The 16736-nt window shown below is 37.6% G+C and overlaps 1 protein-coding gene across 1 annotated transcript in view; it reads left to right on the forward strand.

Annotated features, from left to right (window-relative positions):
• crn (pre-mRNA splicing factor crn) overlaps positions 1-16736 on the forward strand; it is a 61035-nt gene that overhangs the window by 1111 nt on the left and 43188 nt on the right. The window lies entirely within an intron of this gene.

The raw sequence follows: 16736 nt of genomic DNA on the forward strand, positions 1-16736 counted from the left end.
TTTGAGTAGAATTTTAAGCCATATCAGTGTTTTTTTTCTAAATTTAGGAAATATATTTGTGGATCTTTGAAACCTCATAAATTGAGATTGAGCAAAGTTGTGAAACTGAAAATAGTTTTTTTGTACTTCATTTTAGCAGAAGATATATTTTACAAGGTTCTACTTTCATACCACAAAGATTTTTAAAGGTCATCAAAGGTCAGGGCCCTCCAGAGGGAGAAAGATAGTTACTTCAAAATACCTCCCCAGTACATACTTTAGTCTGTAGACCCATCCCTGAAATTTTCATTTCCCTAAATTAACCCCTTTCCAAGATAGCAAAAAGTAGCTAAACTACCTAATTCTGTTATAGAGCAAACATAAATAAAGTCATACAGATGACATTTTACACCTCATCCTGTTATAGAGCAAAAAATAAATAAAGACATACAGAAGATGTTTTAGGTTTTTCTTATATATTGTATAAAATAACCATTTACTTGCTTAACTCATATCCGGCCAGGTTGGTCAATTTGGGGCTTCTCCTCTAATGGCACCTTAACAATATTTTTGGTATGCCTCCCTGTTTGTTGCAGTCCTCAGTTGTTCCTGGGTGGGGTGGTCAGAGAAATTTTCCCACCAACACTTGGGAGGTCTTCCCCTGGGGCAAGAGACATTTATTTTTGCCCAAAGGCTATTTTAGGCAGTTGGGCTGGAGACATATGCTGAATGTCTCCTAACCATTGAAGCTGTTGGAGCTTGATGGTCTGCATGATGGCTTGAGGGTAATCCAATTAGGACAGCAGTTGTTTGTTTGATACTCAGTCAAGGTAAGTGATACCACTGAGCTTTCAGAGCAATTTAGTTTCAAAAGCTGCCAGTTGGTGCTTGTCATTGGCTTTTACAGTCCATGTGTCTGCTCCATATGTTGCAACTAGAGTCACTAAGGCAGGGAAGAGTCAGATCTTCAGTTTTAAAGGGAGGTATTTATTTTTCCAAATAGAGTGCAGTGACTTGAAGCATGCAGAGGCAAGAGCCAGGCATTGTTTGATGTCTTTTGAAGAGTTGTTTGTGGATGTCAATACACTTCCAAGGCAAACGAATTGGTGCACCCATTTGATTTTCTCACCCTGAATAGTGGCTTTCATGCGGGGGGGGGAGGGCTAGTCTCTGCATGCTGTGTTATTCTCATCACCTTGGTCTTGCAGGCGTTTATCTTCAGTCCAGAGCAACTAGCTGCTTTGGCAATAGTGTTTGCACTGGCCTGGGTTTCCTTTATTTTTTTTGTTCAAATGATTAATGTCATCAGCATATGCAAGTAGATTAAAAAGGTATCCTTCCAATACTTTCCCCATGTTATCAGGGACAACTACCAGCACACTGTTTAGGAATAGGCAGAAAAGATTGGGTAAGAGGAGTCACCCTTGGAGAACATTTGTAGAAGTAGGAAACTCCTCAGTGAGTCCTTCACTAGTCTGCACCATGCTACTTGTCTTTTTGTACATACTCCTTATAATATCAGAGGGAATTCTGTAGTGAGCCAAGATATGCCAGAGACCATCTTGCCAGATTAGGTTAAAGGCTTGCTTAAAGTCAATGAACAGTTGGTATAACTCTTTACCAAATTCCAAATATTGTTCTGATGGAATCTGGCTTGATTCTTGGTTAGGTTATATATTATTGTTTTATCTCAGTATTGTATTATGTTGTCATAATCAATATATTTCAATATATATATATATATATATATATATATATATATATATATATATATATATATATATATATATATATATATATATATATATATATATATATATATATATATTATAGATGATGCACTTAAATGTCATACAAAACACTTTGCACTAACCTGGTTCTATATAAAGATTAAAGAAAATAATAAAATGTCTTACAGAAGACTTTTTGTCCTACCATAATGGCAGCATTGTCACTTTTGTCAAAGGGCATGACAGCTGTGGTAATTAAAAGTGCAACATATGCCATTTGGGTCAAAAATGAGTTATGTATGTGTTGTGGGTAAACTCAGCACAAGAAATCAAATGGTGCAGTCAGAATTGTCCTATCTTCTACAATAATGAAGATAAAAATCGTCATATGCCCCTAAGTGGTTAATGTCTCTTTTTCTTTATTGGGTCTTTTTTCAATTCAGAATGACAGAAGAGGATTATGTTATGGAGCTAAAACTTGGGGACCAAGCATTTGTCTTCTTTTTTTGTCAAGGTAAAAGAAGAAATATTCCTTAAAAACAGAATAATTTTAAATTTGCTTGGAATGCTTAAATTTAATTTATATCACTAAAAAGAGCATAAAAAGTCAGTTTAGATTATTTTTATTATTTATTTACTTTATTATTTTAATCATAAATGGATTAAGCCATATGCTCATCTCATGTAACACAAATTACATACTGTGAGCAACTTGGCTCATAGTATGTGAGCAAATAAAGTATATTTATTTTGGAGGGAAACCAAAAAAGTTCAGAATAAAAAATAATGGGATCTGCATCAAAGGAAGGCTCAGTGAGCCTTCCTTCCCTATTTCTGAATGAAGGGGGACCAGGGCACCTATTGTTAATAGTATTGATTATCCTTACTCTTAATTTACTCTTGTTCTAGACCAGGGCACCTTGTATTGAAGGAGATGTTGTAGAAAGTGCGAAAAAGGCTCATTTGATTCAAATTTGGAGTGGCTAGTGCCCTTTTTAATAGTCAAAAGTGATTGGAAGGCAACTAACACCCCTTCCACGCCCACCATTTCCCCAAACGCATCCAATCATCATTTTGAGATAGTCATTTTGTTCAGCGTAGTTGATTTCCATATAGAAATTACGTTTCTGAGGAGGACATTGCCCCACAGCCCTCAAGGCAACGGTTGTACGTTATCCCCTGGGGGCATATAAGATTTTTATAGAAAGCATTGTCGTAGAAACTTCAAAAAATGTTCATCCAATTAGAAATTCAAAGGTAGTGCTCTTTTTAATAATCAAAAGTGATTGGAGGGCAACTAATCTCCCTCTCAGGCCCATCTTTTCCCCAAACACATCCAATCAAAATTTGGAGATAGCCATTTTGTTCAACATAGTTGAAAGTTCTGAAAATTAGGTCTTTGAGGACGACACCTCCCCCCCCAAAGCCCCCTAGGGCAAGGGTTATAAGTTATGCCCTGGGGGCATATAAGGTTTTCATAGAAAGTGTTGTCGTAGAAACTTCAAAAGGGGCTCATTCAATTGGAAATTGAAATGGATAGTGCCCTTTATAATAGTCGAAAGTGATTGGAGGGCAACTAACATCCCTTCCACGCCCACCATTTGTCCAAACACATCCAATCAAAATTTTGAGACAGCCATTTTGTTCAATGTCGTTGAAAGTTCTTGAAATTAGGTCTTTGAGGATGATACCCCCCTCAGAGCCCTCAGGACAAGGGTTGTATGTTACGCACTGAGGAAAGATAAGGTTTTTATAGAAAGCTTTGTCGTAGAAACTTGAAAAGTGGCGCATTCGATTGGAAATCCAAAGGACTATTGCCCTTTTTAATATTCAAAAGTGATTGGAGGGCAACTAAACCACTCTCACGCCCACCTTTTCCCCAAACCCATACAATCAAAATTTTTAGATAGCAATTTTGTTCAATATAGTTGAAAGTTTTGGAAATTAGGTCTTTAAGGATGACACCCCTCCCCCCAATGCTTTATAGAAAGCATTGTTGCAGAAACTTGAAAAAGGGCTTATTCCATTGGAAATTGAAATGGCTATTGGCCTTTTTAATAGTCAAAAGTATTTGGAGGGCAACTAACCCCCCTCTCACGCCCCCCATTTTCCCAAATACATACAATCAAAATTTTGAGATAGCCATTTTTTTCAACGTAGTTGAAAGTTCTGGAAATTTTGTCTTTGAGGATGACAACTCCCCAAACCCCTCTGGGCAAGGGTTGTAAGTTATGCCTTGGGGGCATATCAAGTTTTTATAGAAAGCATTGTATCTTAGTATATACAACGTGTAATGAACAAAGTAAAGAACGATGTTGGCACCAGGTTTTTTTTTTTGGCCAGAGCACTTTGTATCAAAGGAAATTAGAAACTTCGAAAAGGGCTCATACGATTAGAAAATGGACTGGCTAGTGCCCTTTTTAATAGTCGAAAGTGATTGGAAGGCAACTAACACCCCTTCCACGCCCACCATTTCCCCAAACTCATCCAATCAAAATTTTGAGATAGCCATTTTTTTCATTATAGTTGATTTCCAGTTAGATACTATGTTTTTCCAATTCCACGCCCACCATTTATCCAAACACATCCAATCAAAATTTTGAGATAGCCATTTTGTTCAACGTAGTTGAAAGTTATAGAAATTAGGTCGATTGGGCTAGTACCCTTTTTAATAGTCAAAAGGGATTGGAGGGTAACTAACCCCCCTCTCACGCTCACGTTTTCCCCAAACACATCCAATCAAAATTTTGAGATATCCATTTTGTTCAACATAGTTGAAAGTTCTGAAAATTAGATCTTTGAGGATGAAAATCCCCCCCCCCCAAAAGCCCCCAGGGCAAGGGTTATAAGTTATGACCTGGGGCATATAAGGTTTTCATAGAAAGTTTGGTTATAGAAACTTCAAAAGGGGCTCATTTGATTGGAGATTGAAATGGATAGTGCCCTTTATAATAATCGAAAGTGATTGGAGGGCAACTAAGACCCCTTCTACGCCCACCATTTATCAAAACACATCCAATCAAAATTTTGAGATAGCCATTTTGTTCAATGTAGCCTAGTTGAAAGTTTTGGAAATTCGTTCTTTGAGGATGTTAATCCCCTCAGAGCCTTCAGGGCAAGGGTTATAAGTTATACTATGGGGTATATATGGTTTTTATTGAAAGCTTTGTGTTAGAAACTTGAAAAAAGGCGCATTTGATTGAAAATTCGATTGGGAAATACAGGTGTGCCACATAATGCCCTATCATAGGAATAATGCCTAAGTAAAGAACGATGTTGGCACAATGTATTATTTATTTATTAGTTTTTTTTCTCTTTAGACCAGGACACTTCGTATCGCAGAAGTTGTCGTTGAAACTGCAAAAGGGCTCATTTGATTAGAAATTGGAGTGGCTTGTGCCCTTTTTAATAGTCAAAAATGATTGGAAGGCAACTAATACCCCTTCCACAGCTACCATTTCCCCAAACACATCCAATCAAAATTTTGATAGCCATTTTGTTCAGAGTAGTTGATTTCCAAATAGAAACTATGTTTTTGAGGAGGACACTCCGCCACAACCCTCAGGGCAAGGGTCGTAAGTTATGCCCTGGGGGCATATAATATTCTTATAGAAAGCGTTGTCGTTGAAACTTCAAAAAGAGTTAATTTGACTGGAAATTCAAAGAGCTAGTACCCTTTTTAATAGTCGAAAAGGATTGGAGGGAACTAACCCCCCTCTCACGCCCACCTTTTCCCCATAACACATCCAATCAAAATTTTGTGACAGGCATTTTGTTCAACGTAGTTGAAATTTCTGGAAATTAGGTCTTTGAGGATGACAACCCCCTCCCCCCCAAAAAAAAAAAAATCCCCGGCAAGGGTTATAAGTTATGACCTGGGGGCATATAAGGTTTTCATAGAAAATGTTGTTGTAGAAACTTCAAAAGGGGCTCATTCGATTGGAAATTGAAATGGACAGTGCCCTTTATAATAGTCAAAAGTGATTAGAGGGCAACTAACACCCCTTCCACGCTCACCATTTATCCAAACACATCTGATCAAAATTTTGAGATATCCATTTTGTTCAACATAGTTGAAAGTTCTGAAAATTAGGTCTTTGAGGATGACACCCCCTCCCCCCAGCCCACGGGGCAAGGGTAATAAGTTATCTCCTGGGGAATATAAGGTTTTCATAGAAAGTGTTGTCATAGAAACTTCAAAATGGGCTCATTCGATTGGAAATTGAAATGGACAGTGCCCTTTATAATAGTCGAAAGTGATTGGAGGGCAACTAACACCCCTTCCACGCCCACCTTTTATCCAAACACATCCGATCAAAATTTTGAGATAGCCATTTTGATCAAATTAGTTGAAAGTTCTAGAAATTAGGTCTTTGAGGAGGTTAACCCCCTCAAAGCCCTCAGGGCAAGGGTTATAAGTTATACCATGGGGTATATATGGTTTTTATTGAAAGCTTTGTGTTAGAAACTTGAAAAAAGGCGAATTCGATTGAAAATTCAATTGGAAAATACAGGTGTGCCACATAATGCCTTATCATAGGCATAATGCCTAAGTAAAGAACAATGTTGACACAATGTATTATTTATTTATTAGTTTTTTTTCATTAGACCAGTACACTTCGTATCGAAGAAGTTGTCGTTGAAACTGCGAAAAGGGCTCATTCAATTAGAAACTGGAGTGGCTTGTGCCCTTTTTAATAGTCGAAAATGATTGGAAGGCAACTAACACCCCTTCCACAGCTACCATTTCCCCAAACACATCCAATCAAAATTTTGATAGCCATTTCGTTCAGAGTAGTTGATTTCCAAATAGAAACTATGTTTTTGAGGAGGACGCTCCGCCACAACCCTCAGGGCAAGAGTTGTAAGTTATGCCCTGGGGGCATATGAGGTTTTTATAGAAAGTATTGTTGCAAAAACTTAAAAAAGATCTTATTTTATCGGAAATTGAAATGGCTATTGGCCTTTTTAATAGTCAAAAGTTATTGGAGGGCAACTAACCCCCCTCTCACGCCCGCCATTTTCCCAAATACATACAATCAAAATTTTGAGATAGCCATTTTTTTCAACGTAGTTGAAAGTTCTGGAAATTTTGTCTTTGAGGATGACAACTCCCCAAACCCCTCTGGGCAAGGGTTGTAAGTTATGCCTTGGGGGCATATAAGGTGTTTATAGAAAGAGCTGTATATTACTATATACAACGTGTAATGAACGAAGTAAAGAACGATGTTGGCACCATGTATTTTTTATTTTTTTTTTAGGCCAGGGCACTTTGTATCGAAGGAGTTTAGAAACTTCGAAAAGGGCTCATTCGATTGGAAAATGGAGTGGCTTGTGTCCTTCTTAATAGTCGAAAGTGATTGGAAGGCAACTAACACCCCGTCCACACCCACCAATTCCCCAACCACATCCAATCAAAATTTTGAGATAGCTATTTTTTTTAGCGTAGTTGATTACCAGGTAGAAATCATGTTTTTGAGCTGGACACTCCCCCACAGCCCTCAGGGCAAGGGTTGTAAGTTCTGCTCTGGGGGCATATAAGATTTTTATAGAAAGCATTGTCATAGAAACTTCAAAAAGGCTCATTTGATTGGAAATTCAAAGGGCTAGTGCCCTTATTAATAGTCGAAAGTGACTAAAGTGCAACTAACCCCCCTCTGACGCCCATCTTTTCCCCCAACACATCCAATCAAAATTTTGAGATAGCCATTTTTTTCAACGTTGTTGAAAGTTCTGAAGATTAGGTCTTTGAGGATGACAACCCCCCCCCCCCCACCACCATCAGGGCAAGGATTATAAGTTATGCCCTGGGGGCATATAAGGTTTTCATAGAAAGCGTTGTCATAGAATCTTCAAAAGGAGCTTATTCCATGGAAATTGAAATAGCTAGTGGCATTTCTAATAGTGAAAAGTGATTGGAAGCCAACTAACACCCCTTCCACGTGCACCATTTATCCAAACACATCCAATCAAAATTTTGAGATAGCCATTTTGTTCAACATAGGTGAAAGTTCTGGAAATTAGGTTGGCACAATGTATTATTATTAATTTTGTTTCCTTGAGACCAGGCAACTTGTATCAAAGGAGTTGTCATAGAAACTTCGAAAAGGGCTTGTTCGATTGGAAATTGAAATGCCTAGTGCCCTTTTTAATAGTCAAAATTGATCGGAAGGCAACTAACACCCTTTCCACGCCAACCATTTATCCAAACATATTCAATCACAATTTAGAAATAGTTATTTTATTCAACGTAGTTGAAATTTCTGGAAATTGGGTCTTCGAGGATGATAACCCCTCAGAGCCCTCAGGGCAAGGGTTATAAGACATGCCCTGGGGGCATATAAGGCTTCTACTGACAGCTTTGTCGTAGACAGTCGAAAAGGAGCACATTCGATTGGAAATTCAAAGGACTAGTGCCCTTTTTAATAGTCAAAAGTGATTGGAGGGCAACTCACCCCTCTCTCACGCCCACCTTTACCCCAAACACATACAATTAAAATTTTTAGATAGCCATTTTGTTCAACGTAGTTTAAAGTTTTGGAAATTATGTCCTTTAGAATGACAACCCCCTCCCCCACAGCCCTCAGGGCAAGGTTTGTAAGTTATGCCCTGGGGGCATATAAGTTTTTATAGAAATTTTTGTCACAGAAACTTCAAAAAGGGCTCATTCCATTGGAAATTAAAATGGCTAGTGGCATTTTTAATAGTCAAAAGTAATTGGAGCGCAACCAACCCCCCTCTAACGCCCACCATTTTCCCAAGGACATACAATCAAAGTCTTGAGATAGCCATTTTTTTAATCGTACTTAAATTTTCTGGAAATTATGTCTTTGAGGATGACAACCCTATACAGCCCTTAGGGCAAGGGTTGTAAGTTATGCCCTGGGGGCATATGAGGTTTTTGTAGAAAGCGTTGTCGTAAAACTTAAAAAAGGGCTCATTCGATTGAAAGGACTAGTGCCCTTTTTAATAGTTGAAAGTAATTGGAGGGCATCTAACCCCCTCTCACGCCCATCATTTCCCCAAACACATCCAATCAAAACTTTGAGATATTCATTTTGTTCAACGTTGTTAAAAGCTCTTGAAATTGGGTCTTTTAGGATGACAACCCCCTCAGAGCCCTCAGGGCAAGGGTTGTAAATTATACCCTGGGGGCCTATAAGGTTCTTATAGAAAGTGTTTTCGTAGAAACTTCAAAAAGGACTCATTCGATTGGAAATTGAAATGGCTAGGGCCCTTTTTAATAGTCGAAAGTGATTGGAGGGCAACTAACCTCTCTCTCACGCCCACCATTTATCCAAACACATTCAATCAAAATTTTGATATAGCCATTTTGTTCAACGTAGTTGAAACTTCTGGAAATTATGATTTTGAGGATGACAAACCCCTCAGAGCCCTCAGGGCATGGGTTATAAGTTATACCCTGAGGGCATTTAAGGTCTTTATTGAAAGCTTTGTCATAGAAACCTGAAAAAGGCCGCATTTGATTGGAAATTCTAAGGGCTAGTGCCCTTTTTAATAGTAGAAACTGAATAGGGAGCAACTAACCCCTCTCTCGCGCCCACCATTTCCCCAAACACATTCAGTTGAAATTTTGAGATAGCCATTTTGTTCAACGTAGTTGAAAGTTCTGGAAATTACGATTTTGAGGATGACAAACCCCAAAAACCCCTCAGGGCAAGGGTTGTAAAATATGCCCTGGGGGCTGATAAGGTTTTTATAGAAAGCGTTGAAATTAATGAAATAATTGAAAGGGCTAGTGCCCTTTTTAATAGTCGAAAGTGATTGGAGGGCAACTATCCCCCCTCTCATGCTCAACATTTCCCCAAACACATCCAATAAAAATTTTAAGATAGTCATTTTGTTCAACATAGATGAAAGTTCTGGAAATTAGGTCTTTGAGGATGACACTCCCCCCAGAGCCCTCAAGGCTACGGTTGTAAGTTATGCCCTGGGGGCATATAAGGATTTTCTAGAGCGTTGTAATAGAAGCTTCGAAAACTTCGAAGGGCTAGTGCCCTTTTTAATAGTCGAAAGTGACTGGAGGAAAACTAACACCCCTCCCACGCCCACCATTTCCCCAAAAACATCCAATAAAAATTTTTGAGATAGACACTTTTGTTCAACGTAGTTGAAAAGTCCGGAAATTATTTCTTTGAAGATGACACTCCCCCTCACATCCCTCAGCAAAAGATTCTTTTAAATGTTTTCTATTAGAACTTTAAGAAAACAAAGATTAATTAAGATCTTAAGGAATAAATATCAGCATATGTATATTAAAATGACAATGCACATTTTTTGACTAAATTCATTTGAATTGTTTGCAGTAAAGTACAAATTATATTCTAGCTTTTAGAAAGCATGGGGTTTAGAACCTTACTCAGATTAATTTCAGTTCGTTTTGAGTTTGACTTATTTTAGTTTCTGTTTGTTTTGGGTTTCATTTATTTATTGATACTGATGTGTGGTAGTTTTATACTTGGTAGGTTATTTGATTCTATTTTTGTTCATTTTTGGTTTAATGGAGTTCTTCATATTTTTTTTTGAAAAACTTATTTTGTGTGAAAAGTTTTTTTGATTAATTTAATAGAAAGGAAGAGTGATTATTGTAGTCAAATGCTGCAAACCTAGCTAGGCCACCATTGGATTGCTCATTTTATGCTATTTCCTTATATCATGGTTATCTTTATAACAACCCTTCTATGGTTTTAGATGTAGCCCTAATTACACATTTCTCAAGCAAATGAATGTTCTGCTATGCTAGCCTATTTCATAGGATAAGACTCCTGGTATTCAGACAGTACATATTCTTGGACAAATATCTTGATTAAAATGTATCTTTCCCAAACATGGAAAATAGGTTCCAGTAGAAGCCTAAGTTTTCAAATACCTTTGGTCCTCAGTTTGATAGATTATGAGCAAGCGTTCGATTCTGTTGATAGAAGAGCTTTAGTAAAGGTTTTATCCTTGTATGGTATACCAGACAAATACATTAAAGTAATTAGTGCTATGTACGAGAATAACACTGTTGCGGTTAAGGTAGAAAATGAGGTTAGTAGCTGGTTTTGAATTAAATCAGAAGTTAAGCAGGGTTATGTTTTATCCCCCTTTGTATGGATTATTTTGATGGACTTTGATGTAAGGAGCACAGGAAAGGCAATGGGAGACCAATAAATCAAATGGGGAGGAAAAAGTCTCCTGGACTTGGATTATGCTGATGATTTAACCATCCTAGATGAAAGTGTGAGCAAAATGAATGAAGCTTTAGAGGTTTTCTGAGTTCAGGGTGCTAGAATTGGTTTGAAAATTAATGTTAGGAAGACCAAGTCACTAAGGCTAGGAATAAGTGAAGATGAAAAGGTGACGTTGGGTAATGAAAAGATTGACCAGACGGGCAGTTTCACTTACCTTGGTAGTAGTATTAGTAAAGATGGTGGGAGCAGTGAAGATGTTAAAAATAGAATAGCCAAGGCTCTGGGTGTTTTTTCGCAGTTAAAAAAAAGTATGGAAGAATAGGACGATAAGTCTGCAAACAAAGATTATAATATTAGAAGCTACAGTGGTGATAGTTGTCAAATATGTCTCTGAAGCATGGACGCTCCGAAAATCGGATGCAGATTTGCTAGATGTTTTCCTGAGAAATTGCTTAAGGATTGTTCTGGGTACCCTGCTGACTGACCGTATTTCAAACAATAGGCTATGCAAAAAATGTGGCTCAATACCGCTTTCTAGGTCTATAATGAAAGAAAGGTTGAGGTGGTTAGGGCATCTTGTGCGGATGAAGGATGACAGATTGCCGAAGATTGTTCTTTTCGGCCAACCATCTAGGGCTAAACGGAAAGCAGCTCGTCCCCGTCTGGGGTGGGAGGACGTCATAAAGAAAGATTTAAAGGAAATGGGAACTTCGTGGGCGGGTATAAAAAGGGAGGCTTTGAATAGATTGGGGTGGAGGAGGAGCGTGCGTAGCTGTGTTGGCCTCAGGCGGCTTGGTGCTGCGATGAGTTGTTAGTAGTAGTAGTAGTAGTAGAAGCCTAGAATTAGGGCTGTTGAGAAGGAAACATGTTAAGAAAACAATTCTTACTTCATAATATGCAGAATGATTGTAGTTATGACATTTTGACTTCAATTCCACTATACCTTATGTGGTAACTACAATTTTTCTGCATATTATGAAGTAAGAATTGTTTTCTAACTTCTAAAATATGAAGTACAAATTGTCTTAGGTATAAGCCTGGGATTATGGCTCTAGAGAAGAAAAAATTTTGAAAAACCAATTCATACTTCATGATATGCAAAATAATTGTAGTTAACACATTCTGACTGCAATAATACTGTACTTGCCCCCCTCCTCTCCTTATGTGCAAATATATATCCAAAAATATATATTTCCCATGCATTTTGCCAGGTGTCACTCTTGTTTCATTCCTTCTACTTGTAAATTGAATAAATGCTGACAAAAGAAGGGACAGAAAACACATAGGAAATCTATAATTTGGGCTAGCCTGTATATTTGCTCATCAGGGGGAGGGGGTAAATGACAGTGAAATTGTAGTCAAAATGTGTTCATTACAATTATTCTGCATATTATGAAATGAGAATTGTTTTCTTAACATTTTCCCTTCAAAACAGCCCCAATTCTTTTGGCTTCGACCCAGATTTCTATTCTTTTCATGAGGTAGTCTTTATAAGTTTAGATAGATGGCCCTGGCTGATAGTCAGGACTAGGCTAGTTGGGATTGGCTGACTGTAGTCTTGGAAGACACTGTTTTTCAAAGTTTAAATTTAGATAAAAATTACCACTATATCCTAAGATAGCCTATTCAATTGAAATTATTTTAGTTTGCAGTACTTGTGTTTTATTAAATCTGTCTACAATTGAGTCTGTCTATGAATTAGCTACATTATTCAAACTTTAAGATCGTGTGTCCAAAATTAAGCAGCATTTTCAAGGATTAGGCTCATGCTTTAAATGTATGCCCAATATTAGCTTGGCTATCCACTACCAGTGCATTTAAAATGTTCAGCATTCTTTGTGGCTAAAATTAGGGCCCGGCCAATATATCTGCCGACTGATATTATTGGGCTGATATGAGGATAAGTGTCTTTGTTGGATATTGGAAGAAAAATCTTGGGGGCAGAGCCACCGGCCAAACCTGACCTTAGTGGAGAGAGCAGCACAGGTGATTCAAATGAAGTGCATTGCAGCAACACACCCATTGCATGGTGGCACATGGAATCAGCACATGGTGGCTTCAAGAACGTACATCCTCTACCAAAATAACTAAAAGGAATAAAATAAACCATACATTTGGTTTAATGAGTGTTCACTTGCGTGGGTGAAACCTCCAAGATTTAATCAGTTAAAACCATGATATCCAGTCAGGGGTGCAGCTAAGGAGGATAGGGGGTGTTGTAAGGTGGGTAGGGAGGGATTTCAAGATGTCGCCGCTATGTGTCAACGCCTTGGAAAATTTTGCTTGTGTGTGCATTTGTTGGCATACTGGACAATTTTGTTGACACATTTTATAAATCCTTCATCCAAATTGAAAACTGTGATTGCACCCCTTTATCCAGTGTGCCTAGCATGGATTCGTTTTTAAGACACCATATCATATGAATGTAAAGTTTTCAAATTAATATGTGAATTAATAAAATCATAAGTCCTGCTATTGAAATTTGGGTTTTGAATAATCAATTTAAATAAAAATCTTATACTTCTTTCAATCATATTTTCACGTATTTGTATTTATGTAACTAAACCGGTTTCTTTGATTATTTTTTTTGTTATTTGTCACTTCTGCAAATGTCCACCATTTCGTTTGTGTGCTCAGAAGCTTCTGATCAGAAAGGGTAAAGAAAATCAAACAATTCTTGTAAATGACCTAATTTTTGGAATCCACAGTGAATTATTGAGGCTGTTCTTTGGTGTATAATAGACATGGGTGGACCTAGAGCAAAATCTTGGGGGAGGCCCAATGTGACAAGGGCGCCATTGAGCAAAATCTCGGGGGGGGGGGGGTCAATGTCACAAAGGTGCCAATAATTGATCAAATTGACAAATTCATTCTAAAAAAGAGTAAATGAAGAAAAAAACAAGATAAGATGGTGCCAGAAAAATCTTGGGGAGGGGGCCTGGTTCCCCCCAGATGCCCTGGAACTGCCATTGATAATAAACCAGGAAGAAGCACGTGAGTATGAATATGGGCAGATAATGGGGGGTTTAACCTTTTGGTAAGGTTTTTTTTCCAGTGGGAAATTTATTCGCAAATTTTATTGATATCGTATCGCTATGCTACCAATATATCGGTATCGGTATCAAGCCCCAAAATCTATATCTGTTGGGTCCTAGTTAAAATATTCAAGCTAATGACATTCTTAGTAAGAAAATTTAACAATGGAACAATCTGGTTTTTAAGTGGTATAATAGAGATTTTGCAATAATTCATCTGCTGAAATGGTGATTAGCCATCTGACTGCTTGGTATCTTACTCCTAGGCTATCTGTTCAAAAAGGTTTTGTGCAGCCTTGACTTGATGAAATTTAATTATGCCTGAGTAAATTAGTGTTTCCTTATGGAGAGTACTAATCTGATACCAAAATTCGTACTTTAAAATATGCTGCATATTTTTATTAATCAGATTTTCATGTTTCCTTTCATTACTATCCACATCTTTAAATAGTATATATATCCAACTAATCTGATTTGGAAGCTCACACCATATCCCTTGCTTGTTTCTTTGTTCACTTCACTTGTAATGTATTTTTTCTTCTTTTTTCTCAACTAGTTCCACAACAAACAAAATCACCAACACTGATTTCATCCTCTCTAGTTGGAATGTTGTCCATATCAACATCAAGATCCAAGTCATTACTGAAGACCATTTCTCTTTCACTATTAGAGCTTGCATCTGCTTGCCTAAAAAGTCTTTCTTCTGTAGTCATTTTGCTTGATTTGCTGATGTTTTTCTTTTCACTAAAAATACTTCTTACCTACTTAAGACATGGCAAAGGTTATTCAGCCCAACTTGGAACCAGGAAGCTGTTCAACTAGGTTCTGCCAAAGTGATCTGTCCTCTATCTGCGGATGAGTGAGTTGAGGTCCACATGTAGCCATATTTCCAGAATTCGCCTAGTGGTTCGACAACATTCTTTATGACGTTCCGCCATAACTTGATCTGGCCTCCTGGTCTTTTCTTCCAGGAGGAGGGAGACACTGCAGTAAGGACCTGGCGTGTTACGGTAACCTCTAGCCGGTGCATTACATGGCCGCCAAGCCACTTCATACGTCTTTTCTTGATTATACTTGACATTGTAAGTTTTTGTCAAAACATTTTCATGAGCTTGTGGTTGCTGATTTGTTGTGACTGTCTGATGTTACAGATAGCTCTTAGGCATTTCCAGTCTAGAACGTTCAAATGTCATTCTTCCTCTGCCTTTCGTGGCCAGGTCTTGCAGTCATATAGGATTATATAGTGTATGCATGTCGAGTATATTCTTAGTTTTGTGCTCAGTTTCTTGTTTTGACCACAGGGATCTGCTCAGTTGTCAAAAAGCACACCAAGCTTTGCTGATCTAAGTTTGGACCTGATTCAGTGCTCCACCCATAGTATCCATAAGTCCTCCTGTATATTTGAACTCTTTGAGTCTGTCAATAGGATCTCTATTAAGATGTATAAGATTGGTATCAAATCGTTATTTCTTCACTGGTAGTAATTTCTGCATGTTCCAAGTTTCAAGTTTGCTCTTTACTGCTTATGAAGAATTGTATTTTTGAAATTAAGGTTACATAAGAAAAAGTTCTAAACGTGTAAATTAGTTTATTCAACACTGAATTTGATGCTTTCCTGTTGTATCATATTTTGAAAATAGTTTATTTTTCTAATTAAAAACAAAGAATGGCACTTTTTTTTAATTATTTAAACAAATTGAAATTTATTTTCATGCTCATCAGATTAAAATAAAAAAAATAACGTCATGCAAAAAAGAATTAGTGTATGCATGAACAAAATATGAAATGTATAAAGTATAGAAATGTATAAATGTATTAACACAAATCATGCTACAGTGTTTCTTACTGAAGAAGAACAAGAAGTAGGTAATTGAAGATTTATGTTCCTTATGCTACGCGCCAAAATGGCCCGCCAGGCCCTTTCTAGTGTACATCCAAGGAGCCTTCTTCCTCCTCCGCCTGTATTTACGGCCCCCAAGCGAGGGTGCCCCAATTTCTATTATGGACCCCCTAGGGACTAGGCCTGTGAGCCATTGGATTGCTCACATCTGTTGGTAACCTCTACAGCTAAGAATTCCTTATCCCTAAATGCATGGCAATTGCAGGTTCAGACTCCAGCAATCCTGAATTCAGAGGTGATAAATGTTGGAGTTAAAGCACGAAGAAGAAGAAGAAGAAGATTTTATTTGAATAAACGAAGAAAGACAGTTCCTACTAATTCTGCAATGTCATAAACAAAAGCGAATTATCGAGAATTCTTTGTCATCCATATGCCACAAATAGCTTTGTAGTAGGATTTGGACTGGCCATAACAACTTCTGTCTAGTGGATGCGGTTTATGGCTTGTGTGTGGTCAGGAGGTTAATGCAATAATGTTGGATTTTTTCATAAGCTCAAGCAACTCAATGGTAACATTGCTTGTGTGATTGTTTTTTAGAAACAGTACTGGTCTGTCAACACTTTGCTTGCTGTGGCAAATGAAATTCTCCCCCCCCCCATTTTTATTGTTCTTCCACAATAAAATTAAGGAAACAGTGTTGTCTCATTTCCAACAAACCCTAATTTCCAAGTTTTTCTTTTAATCTTAGAAAATTATATTTCCACATCAAACACTAAAATTTGTACAAGCAAGTGCATCCCTCCCTCCTCATTTGTTTCTTTCCTTCTCAGCAACTATTTTTCTTTAAATTTGAACCATGGTGTTTCCAGTTTCATCTAGATTCCAAACATCATATTTGAGATGAGTGTCAAAAGAGTGATCTTTTTCACTATTTAGAAAGGCAAATAGTAAAAAAAGC

The sequence above is a fragment of the Artemia sp. Qi Xiang Cuo genome, chromosome 18 (assembly GCF_049724085.1).
Source record: "Artemia sp. Qi Xiang Cuo chromosome 18, ASM4972408v1, whole genome shotgun sequence".
Taxonomy (NCBI): Eukaryota; Metazoa; Arthropoda; class Branchiopoda; order Anostraca; family Artemiidae; genus Artemia; species Artemia sp. Qi Xiang Cuo.